Source organism: Lepidochelys kempii, chromosome 9 (genome assembly GCF_965140265.1).
Source record: "Lepidochelys kempii isolate rLepKem1 chromosome 9, rLepKem1.hap2, whole genome shotgun sequence".
In the NCBI taxonomy this organism is placed as follows: Eukaryota; Metazoa; Chordata; order Testudines; family Cheloniidae; genus Lepidochelys; species Lepidochelys kempii.
Window position 1 is genome coordinate 68,334,784 of NC_133264.1, and position 15,649 is coordinate 68,350,432.

A 15,649-nucleotide genomic window follows, 5' to 3' on the forward strand; every position below is an offset into this window, starting at 1 on the left:
GACTCCCTTGCCCTCTGGTACACCTACCCTAGCTCCCTTATCTTCACACGGCACTGATGCATGTCCTTTTGTAAACCTTCTCCAAGATGCCACGAGAGATCTGACAGTAGGGTATCAAAGTTTAGATTGGATATTAGGAAAAACTTTTTCACTAAGAGGGTGGTGAAACACTGGAATGCGTTACCTAGGGAGGTGGTAGAATCTCCTTCCTTAGAGGTTTTTAAGGTCAGGCTTGACAAAGCCCTGGCTGGGATGATTTAACTGGGAATTGGTCCTGCTTTGAGCAGGGGGTTGGACTAGATGACCTTCTGGGGTCCCTTCCAACCCTGATATTCTATGATTCTATGATTCTATGAAAGTTTCTATGGCTGGAGTGGAGCTGGAACTGCATGGCCTCCTCTCCCCACAGTGCCAGTAGATCCAACAACTCAGGTGTGCACCAAGTGGGAAAGCATTTGCTGCATGGAGCTGCCATGGTCAGCTGGAAAGACAGGATGAGAGCCTTCCACACTGAGCAAACAGGAAGTGGAATTTGAAAAATTCCCAGGCCTTTAAAGGGGGAGGGGCGGATGCCTGTGTACCTGGGTGCATGGCAGTGGAGACTGAACTGCTGCCCAGAGCAGTCAGGATGGGCATTGTGGGACGACACCTGGAGGCCATTTACAGCAACATAGCCAAGCACGGTGTCTACACTGACATTTTGTTGGTATAACTTTGCTGCATAAATCTCTATGCCTCTTGTCAAGGTGGTTTTGTTTTGTTGGCAGAAGGAGCATTACAGTGTGTACACCTCTGCTGTTTTGTTAACAAAACTGTCTTGAGTACAGAAGGTCTCAGAGGGACTTTTTTCCAGTAGACTAGCATGATTAGTGATTTTTCTTTGTAGGAACTGTAGCTAATTTTATGAATGCAAAATAATAGTTGGAGAGCATGGTAGAAGTTGCAAATCCATTAAATTCACCTAGTCTTAACTGTAATTTTTGCATATTTTTCTAGTAAAGAACTGAACTTCCAGAATCCAAATGCTAAGGCAAATTCAGCTCAACATCCCAACTTGCTGCTTGGAGGGCAGGAAGACCTGGGGTGTTAGATCCTGAAGAATGTCTGTCTTGGAACCACACTTTTAAGATTTTAAATATCCTTATATGGGATTGCAGATTAAATCAACAAATAGTAAGAAACCTATCAACATTATCACATTATTGGTTCCTAATTTCCAGTGGCCCCCTAGTGTGTTTCCATTGACTTCAAAGGAAGCAGTTGGTGCTCAGCGTCTCTGGAACTCAAGCTCTCTTTTTAAGTGAGAGGAAGGATAGCATTGTTAAATAGAGGACTTGGTCTCAAGAAATATGAGATCTATTCCTGGTTCTGCCACAAGCAACCTTTGTGACCTCAGGCAAGTCCTTTACCCTCTTTGACTCAGTTCGACAGCTGTAAGAGAGGGATAATATACTTCCTTTCTCCCAATCATTGATCTTGTCTTTTCAAAGCAAGGACTTTCTTACTATATTTGTGTGGAGCCTAGCACAGACTAATTTTAAGCACATTCTGTAGAAAGTTTGGCCTTTATTTTTAGGGACAGCAATAAAACACAAAAATAGTCACACACAGTACCTTACAATTCTTGAAGTGATTAAGTGATTTATTTTTATGTAGATAAAATAAAGAATAATTTTGTTTGTGCACTGAGTGCTCATTATATTTAGCAGCATATTTAAAAGTGATGATCTTTTCAGGCTCTCAAACTTCCTCACAAGTCTAGTCCCTTCTTTCTCCATTACAACTTTGAAAGGATTATTCAGATGTTTTGTAGTCCTAACTGCACAAAGCACATTAATCCTATTGTTTATAGATCATCAGTCTCCTGGCTACTTTCTGCTTGCAGGCTCCCATCAGGCAGTACAGGCACATCCTGGTAATCTCAAAATCCAAGAAAGTGCTGTCTGGCAATCAATATCTGCCTGCCCTCTATATTTACTTTCCACTGCTTGCATATTTTAAAATAACAGAACTAGCCCCACAATCTTCTCTCTTGCACAATACAAACTGACTTACAAAAAAAATATAATTGGTATCTGTCCCTTTCCCTGCTGAGCCTGCTGATGCCATCTCTTCTCCTGATCTTTTATCTTTTGATAACTCCAGAGGATTCACCTTTTTGCTCTGAGACAGGAATGCTGCTCAGAAGTCAGTATTAACTGAGTAGAACAAGGCAAAGTTCCAGGCTGTCAACTGCAATGAATAAAGGATATGAACACATGTTTCCAAAGCCGGGGGTCTGAAGTCAGGGTCCTAAATCCGTATCTTGGCACCAAAGTAAAAGACCTGATTATTTCCCCCAAAGATGCTGAATACTCACCTGATTTCTGCACCCAAAAATACCAAAGAAAGGCAAGATCAAGCTCACAATATTGTATTTTATAGTTTGGAAACTACTTGGACAGAGACCTGTCTTTATTTTGTCTGGTCTCTGACACTAGATCACTGTTGCTTAATCTTATGGTAACATGGACATGTATATGATATGGATTATGGGAGATGCTTTCAAGTCAGCCCTTCTCTTAAAATGCTGTATGAGCTCACCTACTTGTTAGACATTCTTAAAGTGTATTACTCTGAGAAAATATTACTGGTAACTTACAAGGGTGTTTTTTTTTTTTTTTTTAATGGAACCAAACAGTTGCCTGGTTAGATTAGTGTTATTTATAAGCTGTGTACTTACAATAGGAGATGCACTTTTAAACAAAGTGTTATTGCAGTCACATGTAAATAAGCATTAAGCAACAGGGATTCCAAGATCATTTCTTTGAGTGTTTGTTTTCTTTTGCTTTCTAGACAAAGTGGGGCTACTGTCATCTGTCATCTGTCATAATGACACTGTGCGGTCATGCACAGATGCAGAACTTCACTCTCAATGTAGCAAACTCTGCTCCTTGTAGGCCATATCTACTCAACAAAATACAATGATCAGGAAACACTGTTACTGGATTTAGCTGAACTGGTACAGAACATGGAGGAGGGGGAGGAGGTATTATCCAGCTTCTTTGACACTATGAAAGCTGGTATGTTGAAGAGGCATTGGTGCTGTGGTGAGTGGTATTGTCTCTAATTCACCCTTCATTGCCTGGTTCATGGTTTCCTGATTCTAAAATCAGATACAGCATAGATCAATGGCAATACTTCCCTTTGGGTGAGCAAGTTAGTTCTGATAATATAGTTTCATGAGCTGGTTTGTCTGTGCTTTTGGAGCTAAGGCCAGGTGTGTGTTCCCAACTCTTTTCTCCCCCTCTGTGCATGCACCTCAGCCCTTTCCATTGCTGGACTAAAAAACAATTTTGTGTTTCCAGTTCAACCAATTCGTTCGACAAGGATGTTTTTCTGGTGAGAAAGGCAGGGACCCAAGTGTTGTGGGCAGGGGGCGAGGGCAGGGAATTGCAAAAGCAGCTCTTAGAAATGGAGAAAATTCTGCTACCCTTTTTCGTTTTGAGAATTAAAAATCTGAATGTTCCGCAAAGCGAATAGGCTGATTAGTTGATTTGTCAGAAGGACTTCTCATTGCCATCTGCTAGGTACACCTGCATGACTATTTCCCTGCAAAATAGACCTCAAAATAGATATACTGCCTGGGTGTAATCATTACAGAAAGTTAAAACTGATTATAAAAGTGGTTTTGGTGCTGTATTTGAATTATTACATGCTTTATTGTGAACAAGCAATCAGTCAAAAGCCCACAGCTAAAAATATGATCAGAATGTGGCTTATTTCTGATTCTGTAGGTACTACATGTTCCTACAAACTTCTGTTAGACTCAGACTAAGGATGGCATTTGTTTCATGATGGAACAAAACATGAGCCTTCTTTTCTTGTAGGGACACTGATGTTGTGTTGTCCTGATGATTGAATTTGGGTAGTGTAGGCTGAAAGCCTCATTTGCACCACTGTATCTTTGCTTCAGTGATGGAGGATCAGGTTGTTGAACTATATCTGCTGTGTTAGACTGAGTCAGGGGAGGGGGGACAAACTGACAGGCACAGGGAGGAAAGTGAGTAATTTTCTCATGGTGCCAGAGTGAGAATTCAGCCTGAGAGCAGGGTAGGAGGTAGTACTATTCTGGCTTATTGCTAAATTAGCACATGTGTCTAGAATGTCTCAACCAACTGTTGGTTCACATTGATCAGGGCAAACAATATTTTAAACAATGTTAAAGGGTTTTCTGAACTGACATTTTATTGCTTTAATGATAATGGAAACTTTCAGTCCTCCTTATTTTTCAGACCTTTTTAGTTTAACTTAGTTCTTCCTATTTAAAGGCAGCATAAAAAAAAAAAAAAAGGTGTGATGGCCTTTCCATTCCCCATAGGGACTTTGTGCAGAACTGATTTTTCAGTTTGGCAACTGAATTAAAAAAATCAGTTTGTTCTTGTTTTTGTGTTTAGCAAACTGAAAGTCAAAAATGTTTTGGTTTGGGTCAAACAAAACATTTCATTTGGCCCAAAATGAAATGTTTCATTATCAGGATTTTTTTAACAGATTTTTCATATAAAAATGCAGTAAAATTCTAAAGAAAAAGGGAATCAAAATAAGTGTTTCATTTTGAAAAAGATGAAAATAAATGTTTAGATTTTGTAAATTTTCTGCTTTTTTCAACTAAAACAATGCAGCAAATTTGACTTGAACTTGCAAATTGTTTCAGTCAACCCAAATCTGCATATTTTTTCAGAAAAAGCAGGCATTTTTAAAAAAGGCATTTTTTTAAAAACCTGCCCTGTTCTGTTAGCTGTGTACCACTTCTTTAGGCTCTTTATAAAATATGAAACTTTATGTCCAACTATTGACACTCCAGCGGCCATGTAGTTGATGATGATAAATGATGATAGCTGAACTATAACAGCACTCTTTGGACGCACCATTTGTTTTTCTTCATGCCATTTCCCCCCCACTATACACAAGCTTAAAAATCATTAGAAAGAAACACTTAAATTGCTAGCTAGCTATTAGGGTGGGCTAATTTCATATCCTAGAGCTATACCTTGAATCTCATAGCTGTTGATCAAAGGAGGAAATTTGATACCTGAACTCTGGTATTATAGGCTACATCCACAACTAACATATGTTCAGGAAGAATTACCAAGACCACATAAAAGGTCTTTGTTCTAAATTCTTCCCTCAATCCATACAAGCCCATAAACTTAGTGGAGCTGAGGGCAGGATTTGGTGTGTTATGTTCTAACTAGATTAGACTACTGGTATGTTTGTTCCACTGGATATTCTCACTTCAGTCACTGTCACAGGAATGGTTTCATGTTTGCCATTTCTTGTGTTCTGCTTATCATAATTTATTACCTCTAAGAAATTAAATGCCTCTTATATTTGACCTTTTAAATATTTTGCATTTTGATTGGATGTCCATTACACCTGTTCCCCCCTGGTTATATGGCCTACGAAAAAAGGGGAATGTTAATGGCCCATGTTTAAATTACTGAACATCATAAAGGTCAAAGTATAGTTTACTGTCTTTCACAGAATTTGTAATGGGAAAATTTGTGTACTTTAAGTCATTTCCATACCAAAACTTTGACCTAAAATGACACAACATAAATCAGTTTCTTGGGCAGTTGTGCAAATGACAGTGTCAAGGTTCCTTCCCCACTCTGAACTTTAGGGTACAGATGTGGGGACCTGCATGAAAGACCCCCTAAGCTTATTTTTACCAGTTTAGGTTAAAAACTTCCCCAAGGTACACACTTTGCCTTGTTCTTGAACCGTATGCTGTGAGGCCACATCTGGAGTTTTGCATCCAGTTCTGGCCCCCTCCCCCGGCTACAGAAAGGAAGAAAGGATGTGGACAAATTGGAGAGAGTCCAACGGAGGGCAATGAAAATGATTAGGGGACTGGGGCACATGATGTACGAGGAAAGACTGAGGGAATTGGGCTTATTTAGTCTGCAGAAGAGACAAGAGAGGTGGGATTTGATAGCAGCCTTTAACTATCTGAAGGGGGGTGGTTCCAAAGAGGATGGAGCTAGGCTGTTCTCAGTGGTGGCAGATGACAGAACAAGAAGCAATGGTCTCAAGTTGCAGTTGGGGAGGTCTAAATTGGATATTAGTAAAAACTATTTCACTAGGAGGGTGGTGAAGCACTGGAATGGGTTACTTAGGGAGGTAGTGGAATTGTTATACCAATAAAATAAAAAACAGCAGAATCTTATTAAAGGGGATACGGCAAAATGCCACATTTATTGTGAATACAGAAAGAATCCTAGTAAGCAGTTAGTTATAGTTATAACATTCCATTCAATTTCATATTTTTTCACACATTCATACACACACACACACATACACATTCTGCAAGGTTGTTATCACAGTTACCAGCCTTATAGTTGCTCGTACCAAGCCATTGGCCAGGTGGCCTGGACACGAGGAGGGAGCAGGGGCTTGTCAGATGCACATCTGATGCTCCTGGAAGTTGGTTTGCAGAATCAGACCCCAAAGTAACTCAGTTTCTAGAAAAAAAAGAAAAGGAGTACTTGTGGCACCTTAGAGATCAACAAATTTACTTGAGCATAAGCTTTCGTGAGCTACAGCTCACTTCATCGGATGCATTCAGTGAAAAATACAGTGGGGAGATTTATATACATAGAGAACATGAAACAATGGGCGTTACCATACACACTGTAACCAGAGTTTCTAGACTAACCTATCCGTTTCTAGAGTCAATTTTTATAGGAATTTATTCCTATGCCAGTCTATGGGAATTGCTTCATCATGCTGTTGCTGAATCAATCAGCAGATGGCACATTCCTGACGGCTCCGTGCTGCCAGATGTTATCTTGTTCTTTGGTTCTCCCATCCTTGAGGCTGTTGGGTGGATTCCAGTCTGCTCTCCAGGGGTCCTCTGGTTATTTCCACTTGATGCCTTCTTCGGCTGATCCACACTGGATTCTTAGGCTGGCACCTCCCTGATCATTCATTTATTATCCACACCAAGCATCCATCCACATACATCCTCTATCTCTATTTTAATCACAATTGTTAACAAAGCAAGATAAATACAACAAAAGGGCCGGGAGTCTCTGTGTGCTGTTTCTGTTACAAAGAATTGCTTTGAGAACAGACTCTGTCTTAGGATGTACTAACACAACTAGCAGCTTGCAAGTTTCACACAGAGCAGGAGAGAAACAGTAAAAACAAGAGACCGAAAACCAAGAGACCTCTTAATTAGTAATACCCGGGAATTTAAACTGTGGGGAATGAAACTCATTTGTGATTTTAATACAGAACTTCTTTATTATGATCCAACAGTATCTCCCTTTTGACACTAAGATTTATAATGGTCAGTGTCACTTTCTATGTAGCCTATTCAAGAGAAGGTACTGTGAGGCAATTTGAGTTTGTGATTCCAATTCTTCCCACATACATGATCCTAGTGATGTATCTTTACTACAAGATTCTGGGGCAACAGGCAAGGTGAGGCACATCCACTTTTGAGGAGTCCATTTGGTACAACCTGTAGTGTCCAATAGCTTTCCTCCCTCCTGTCCCAGCCCACTGGCTCGAAGTCCAGGGTAGCCAGAAGGATCTCATGTGTAATATGGGGAGCGGGCTAACCTTCCATACCTTTGCCTCCAGAGACTGTTGGCGTGCAATTTTGACAACAATTTCCCCAATTAACAGGTTTGGTTTTACAATGCTTGAAACATACTGCATCCGTTTGTACTGATAAGTATTAAACAGTGATCTTTTTTCTTTGTTTTTTATTAGGCTGTCCTGTAGCTGGGACAGAGAGCTTAATTTATTCTTAATTACCTGCAGGTCTGCAGTATTTTTTTTTAAACACACAACAGTGCTAGGAACAAGACAAAACACAAGGCAAAACATAAAATACAAAACATAATTTCTATTGTGACAGTAGATTCATGGTATTGGATTGCTCTTCAGCTGGCATCAGCTTTTCCTGATTTTCTGAAAGACAAAAAGAACATGTTTCTACCCCTTTTGGGGTGGCAGATTTATCATTTAAAATATTTCTTTTACAAATACCCTTGCTGATTGCAGGCAAAACAGAAGAATTACCCCCACATTTTCCTGCGTGTGTTCTATAGGCAGGCCAGATTTCAATGGCTTCTATCTTTTAAGGGTTATGGGGAAATTATCCCACTCTTTAGTCATTAAATCCATGAGGTGGGGTACCTAAGTTTCCCTTCTTATAAGTTTATAATGTTTTTCCTGCTGTGTTAAGCTTTTAAGTTTATTTACAGATAATAGTTGAGAAGCATCATTACCACATGACCTTAAAGGATTTTTCCAAAAATCATACACACTATATATTGTTACAGGGGTGCTTATTATCATTAAATTTATTAAAGTTATCTTGTTATACCATGTCTTTTATTTAGACAATTTGTTTGCTGACCAGGTATGTCCTTTATCTGCAGCTCCTTTGTGCTGCTTTCTTTACCAGTGAGGTAATTTGCATTTTCACAGATGCTTTCTGGCTTGTTTTTGGATTTAAAGCCATCAGCAGCTCGAGACTCTGTCTTAAACAGGACACAATCAACTTTTACCAGAGCTTTGATTACTTTTCACTTTTAACTCCTGCTCCCAAAACACACAGCAATCTCAAAAATGGCTTTGGAGCCCTAATAGGATTTTAATTAAGTAGCGTGGTATATTTGCATTTCTTTTACTCCTTCTATAATATACCTGGCACATGTTCTGGGGCAAATGCACATTCCTTCCATAGTTTAACTTCTATAACATTATCCATATAAATTTTTACATAAGGTATAACTATTTCTTTTGTGCTTACAGAGTTTTCATGTACCTTTTTCCAAGTGGCAGTCTGATTACACAGAGCCATTTTAAGAGTTTAAGAGTTGTTAGAGTGTTTCTAACATTGCTTTTTTTTGTTTTGTGCACCTCACCCCTGCTTTTGCTTCAGAGGGGCACTGTCTTTTTTTAATTTCTTATTTTTTTTACTACAGCTTTTTCTGCTATTTTGTTACCAAAAAACCCCAAACAAACACAAAAAGAATCCAGAATCTTTTCCTATTCTCCTGATTTTGACTGCCCTGCTCAGCCACAACTTAACATTTTAAATTTTGTAAAGCACTGAGTTACCTCTTAAGGGTTAAATGCCAAATCCCAAAGCCAAACAACACTAATCACCTGTATCTAGCAAAAAGGTCTGTCAGTTTTGCAATTTTGAATTAAAGAGTCAAATGGATTTTTAGTGGCATTATTTAAAACAAAAACAAAACCACATGGTCCTTAGAACTTTACATATTTACACACAGAGATAGATACGTACACATTTTCTTTTCCTTAACATCCCTTCCACACTGCTCTGTTTTTGGTTAGTCTCTAAGGTGCCACAAGTACTCCTTTTCTTTTTGCGAATACAGACTAACACGGCTGTTACTCTGAAACCTGTTTTTACATCGTACATTCCCTTTATACATATGAGGCAGTTAAGTTCCGATAGAACCCTCTTATGTTCTTTTAGCAAATTTGACTAAATTGTCCAGTCAAATGATTTGAATCAGATCGTTTATTTTTGCCTGGCTAATTTACAGATATTCCTTTGGAAAAGGGCCCATTTTTCCTTCAGAATGGCTGCAAAGAAACCAAGAATTCTTTTCCTCTAACTCTTTTTCTTTTTAACATTTTCACAAAGTTTAACTGCTTAATTCCCCCCAGCCTCTGCAGAGTTAACTTTTCACTCTCTTTTCTCTTTGTATTTATGCCTGGGGGTACTATACATAGGACCTTCTCCCCTTTCACCAGCTGTAATGGCTGCTACCTGTTTAGTGGCAAAGCCCACTTTTTGTCTCAGACTCTTAATTAGTGACTCACAATGACTATGATTTGCAGGTGCTCTGCCCTGCTTCAAGGTTAATTTCTTTACCATACCTTGGAGCACATGATTCTCTTCCAATTTTCTCAGAGGCTTTAGCTTGGTCTGCAGGAATCTTTCTCTCTCTCTCTCTCTCTCTGCATTCCTGGAGTGCCTCTTTCACTATTTCCAGCTGACTCTGGGTATTTCTAGCCAGCACCTTCCAATTGTCTGCTCTCTTTTCCATTTGGTTTAGCTTTTCCTGTAAAGATGCCTTTTCCTCTTTACATGAAGACAAGCGGAGGTAAGAATCCTTACATGCCTCCCACAACAACCAAATTGCTGTTGCATCTCTTTTGGCAGCACTAGAAGGTTTGTATGTGAGGATATACTGAGCCAATCTATCCTCTAGGTCTGAAATAGTGCAGACATCAGCTAGGGCTTGTTTAGTCCAAGGACTGTGCTCAGATTTTTGAAGGATTTGTTTAAAAGGTGTAATTTTTTTAACAAAAGGTGAGGTTGGAGTTCCTTCTGACTCCATTCCTCCCTCTGGTACCAGCTTACCCTGTTTTCTTTTAAACATCTTAACACAGGTCTTTCAATCTCTTTGTCACTCCTGGTATTACTCAGTGAGTAGATTCTCTGATCCTGCTACTCCTTGTTCCAGCGAGCAGCACTGCCTGGCCCTTAGGCCTTCTTGTTGCCCCTGATACTTCAGTGAACAATAGGACTTGGATTCTATAATTGTAGCTTAGAATTGTATTATAAGTTTCTTATTTTCCTGCTAACTATCCGGAGGCCAGCAGGTTTGGTTAATCAGATCATATTATGCCAAGTTTACTTGGTGGTGTGCACCCCAATATTTACAATAACTGAGTTTTTTTTACCAATATTCCCCCTTCTGCAATTCTCCATCAAAATGTTATACCAATAAAATAAAAACCAGCAGGATCTTATTAAAAGGGATAAGGCAAAATACCACATTTACTGTGAATGCAGAAAGAATCATAGGTTTCAGAGTAGCAGCCGTGTTAGTCTGTATTTGCAAAAAGAAAAGGAGTACTTGTGGCACCTTAGAGACTAACAAATTTATTTGAGCATAAGCTTTTGTGAACTACAGCTCACTTAAAAGTAGTTAGTTATAGCTATAACATTCCATTCAATTTCACATTTATTCATACACACGCACACAGGTTCTGCAAGGTTGTTATCATAGTTACCAGCCTTAAAGTTGCTCGTACCAAGCCACTGGCCAGGTGGCCTGGATACGAGGAGGGAGCAGGGCCTTGTCAGATGCACATCTGATGCTCCTGGAAGTTGGTTTGCAGAATCAGACCCCAAAAGTAACTCCGTTTCTAGAGTCCATTTTTATAGGAATTTCTTCCTATGCCAGTCCATGGAATTGCTTCATCATGCTGTTGCTGAATCAATCAGCAGATGGCACATTCCTGACGGCTCCGTGCTGCCAGATGTTATCTTGTTCTTTGGTTCTCCCATCCTTGAGGCTGTTGGGTGGATTCCAGCCTGCCCTCCGGGGGTCCTCTGGTTCTTTCCACTTGACGCCTTCTTCGGCCGATCGACACTGGATTCTTAGGCTGGCACCTCCCTGATCATTCATTTATTATCCACACCAAGCATCCATCCTCATACATCCAGTGGTGAGCTGGAGCCAGTTCACACCGGTTCGCTGGAACCGGTTGTTAAATTTAGAAGCCCTTTTAGAACCAGTTGGCTTCTAAACTTAAACAATGGGCCAAAAGTGGCGCCTTAGGTGCCAACTCCGTGGGTGCTCTGGGGCTGGAGCAACAACGGGGAAAATTTGGTGGGTGCAGAGCACCCACCCACAGCTTCCCGCCCGGCCCCAGCTCACCTCACCTCCGTTCTGCCTCCACCTCCTCCCCTGAATGCACTGCCCTGCTCTGCTTCTCCGCGCCGCCCCCCCCCCCGTCCCCCGCTGGTTTCCCGTGAATCAGCTGTTCGCACAGGAAGCCTGGGAGGGCTGAGAAGTAAGCGGCGGCTTCGTGCTCAGGCCCAAAGAATCGGAGGTGAGCTGGGGCGGGTAGTGGTTCCCCTGTGCATCCCCCCTAGGTTACTTGCGGCGGCACGAGCGGCCATTCTCGTGCCCCCAACCCCCCCTGTCCCAGCTCACTTCCGCTCTGCTTCCGCCTCCCTGGGCCTGAGTGTGAAGCCACCGCTTCTCAGCGCCCCCCCCCCCCCCCGGCTTTCTGCACAAACAGCTGATTCATGGGAAGCTGGGAGTGGGGGAGGGCAGAGAAGCAGAGCGGGGCGGTGCATTCAGGGGAGGAGGCAGAGGCGGAGTGGAGGCGAGCTGAGGCCGGGCACGGGGCAGGCAGCTGCTGGTGGGTCCTCTGCACCCACCAAATTCTCCCTGTAGGGGCTCCAGGCCTGGAGCCCCCACGGAGTCTGTGCCTAAGGCACCTCTTCTGATGTGATCAGTGGGGGGAGCGGCCGCTCTGCCTGCTCCCCCCTAGCTACACTACCCCGCCCCTAGGAGCCAGAGGGACCTGCCGGATGCTTCCCTGGAGCCGCCCCAGATAAGGATGCCTTCCCCACCGGGAAGGCTGGGACTCCCCACCTCACCCACTGGCAGGTCCCTCTGGGTCTTAGAGGCGGGGTGGGGCGGGCACCCAGTACAGTGGCCCACGAGACCCGCCTGCCCGGTTCTGGGCATAGTCAGGGGAGGGGGGTGGAAGGGGCAGGGGTCCCGGGGGGACATCAAGGAACGCGGGGGGTTGGATGGGGCAGGAGTCCCGGGGGGGTGGGGGCGGGCCATGACCCCCTCATGGGGTGAGGAGGGAACTGGTTGTTAATATTTTGGCAGTTTATCACTGCATACATCCTCTATCTCTATTTTAATCACAATTGTTAACAAAGCGAGATAAATAGAGCAAAAGGGCTGGGGGTCTCTGTGTGCTGTTTCTGTTACATAGTATCGCTTTGAGTCTCTCTCTGTGCCTAGTTGTTGTTACAAAGTATTGCTTTGAGAACAGACTCTGTTTTAGGATGTACTAACACAATTAGCAGCTTGCAAGTTTCACAGAGAGGGAGAGAGACAGTAAAAGCAAGAGACCAAAAACCAATTAGTAATTAGTAATACCCTTGAATTTAAACTATGGGGAATCAAACTAATTTGTGTTTTTGATACAGAACTTCTTTAATATGATCCAACAGATCTCCATCCTTAGAGGTTTTTAAGGCCCAGCTTGACAAAGCCCTGGGTGGGATGATTTAGTTGGGGTTGGTCCTGCTTTGAGCAGGGGGTTGGACTAGATAACCTCCTGAGGTCTGTTCCAACCCTAATCTTCTATAATTCTATGGTTTACTCAGAGAACCAGTAAGGGACTTGCTATACCAAAGGAAGTTCTCCTTTATAAAGTTCTCCTCTGTTTTTGAGATGAAAGTTGAGATTTCTTGCCTCATTTCCCTGTGTAGCATAGTATGATTTGTCTACTTTCAACACAGACTCATTATTCACTTTATATTTACTTCTCAATAAACATTTTGCTTCTGTTACCTAGCAGCCCCTCTACCGTGTTCATAATACTGGAAGACTGGGATAAATGCTTAGCAAACCTGTTATAGAGATGATAGTGTCTTAGCTCATTGTTCCCCATTCTTCTGCCTTGTGTCATCTGGGATTAACAGTTTACATAGTTTCAACCATTGATGCTGGTGCATGAGTAGGGATGCAATCCAACTGTCTCTCTCAGCTGTGTTCTCTGCAGTTTTAACATTTTTTTTCATTTGACAGTAAAGTGAGCATGATAAAGACTGAATAGACTCAGGGAGCAGACCTACTGAGTAAGAAGGTGTTAGTTTCTAAGGTGCCACAAGTACTCCCATTCTCTCACTGTTTTTCCAAACCTAAACTAGGAATTATAAGGAATTATTTAGGATCTTTTTGTAAGCATCTTAGTCTGGCCCAGAAATGTATGAAGTCATTCTGGAGCACTGGTGGGCAACCAGCGGCCCGCAGGCTGCATGTGGCCCATCAGGGTAATCCCCTGTCGGGCCGCAAAACAGTTTGTTTACATTGACTGTTCGCAGCTCCCAGTGACCTCGGTTCACCGTTCCCGGCCAATGGGAGCTGCGGGAAGCCACTTCCCACAGCTCCCATTGCCCAGGAACGGCAAACCGTGGCCACTGGGAGCCTCGGACGGCCATGCCTACAGATAGTCAATGTAAACAAACTATCTTGTGGCCCTCCAGTGGATTACCCTGGCGGGCTGCAGGTTGCCCACCACTGTTCTAGAGAGTGCACAGTAACTTACTCTACATGTAATATGTATGTCCAGGCATAGGTGTCACCTTATTCATGCATCCAGACTGAAACATTCAGGTCTCAACTTCTCTGAAATGTGCGTCCTGCATTCGAGGTTCTGCGTGAATCCATCTCTGATTTTCATACTACAAAGTTGTCTATCTTTAGGGTGACCATACATCCTGTTTTTGGCTGGGACAGTCCCTTTTTTAAGCCCTGTCCTGGCCGTCCTGATGTTTTTTTTGTTGTTGTTGGGTTTTTTTTTTTGCAAAAATGAGTATTTGTCCTGTTTGCTCTTGCAAACTTGATCCAAGCAACAGGACAAATGCTCACTTTTTTTGTCAGATATGGTCACCCTACCTATCTTGTTTGATCTATGGCAGCTGTATGTACCCTTGTCCTGAATATGCTGCCTTCTACGTCTTTGAAAATGCAATTATCTGGTTGGCTTTCAATTCTATTCTGCTGGCGTTAAGCCTGGATTCAAAGAAAGAGGTGGGAATGCCTTGGCATTTGTTTCATACTTTGTAATACCATCTGGTGTCCAGAGCGGGGATAACAGCAGCCTTTTTTTTTTTATTTTCTGTTGTGGAAAATAGGTACTTGCAGTCCTTTTCCATCAAGGAGAACCAAAAAAAAAAAAAAAAAAAACCCCAAAAAAACCCCCCAAAATAAACCTCCATATGAGTAAACTGTTGTTTTTTTTAAGATTCTCTCTTCAAAGCAATGCATCCTAGCAGATAGATGGACTTCTTTCGTTCTAAACTTGAAGAGCACATATGCGAATCATAGCTTCATACTATACATGCAGTGTTGTTGTTCAACAAATGCTGGAAGAGGGTTGCTGATCCCATTTGGTTAGTCAGCGTGGGGTGGTACAATACTCTGGTGGGTTGGAAGAAATTGAGTTATAAATGTCATACTCTGCGGTGCTAAGCACCTTGCTGCTTTTTCCTTGCCATCCTCAAAATAAGATAGCGTCTGACCATAATGGAACATTATGAAGGTTATTGTTTGTAAAGGATTAATTAAAGTTTTTATTATGTTCATAAAATCTCAGTATAAGCAACATCAACATCCAAACACCCTATATGTTAGAATTCTTCTTGGCTGATCAGACTGTACATGCTAGCAGTTACTTTTTTGTTGTGCAAGGGTTTGAATGCTGTAACATAAGTTAAAGGTTTCAGACTAGCAGCCATGTTAGTCTGTATCCGCGAAAAGAAAAGGAGGACTTGTGGCACCTTAGAGACTAACAAATTTATTTGAGCCTAAGCTTTCGTGAGCTACAGCTCACTTCATCTGCTGCAAATATCTAAATAGGCAGTTGGCTCATTATCAATTCAATTTGTAGTGCAGATTATAAACAAAAGTCTTTGTAGATGCATATCTTCTGTTACTAAACTTTTCCCTTGGATATGTACACCAGTCTCCCTTAATGTTGATGAGAGTCCGGTGTGCACATTCCAGGGTGATGCAGGCTGTTGTCACAAATTGGTTGATTATCCTCTCCACTTTGTGAGGCACTTAAT

The 15,649-nt window shown here is 41.8% G+C and overlaps 1 long non-coding RNA gene across 1 annotated transcript; it reads right to left on the reverse strand.

The window, feature by feature from the left end:
- Positions 1–6,205: 6,205 nt before the first annotated feature.
- Positions 6,206–10,252, reverse strand: LOC140916942 (uncharacterized). The gene is made up of 2 exons (XR_012160693.1): positions 9,913–10,252; positions 6,206–7,962 (listed from the first exon to the last, which is right to left on the reverse strand). It is a non-coding gene; the product is annotated as an uncharacterized lncRNA (long non-coding RNA).
- Positions 10,253–15,649: the final 5,397 nt, after the last annotated feature.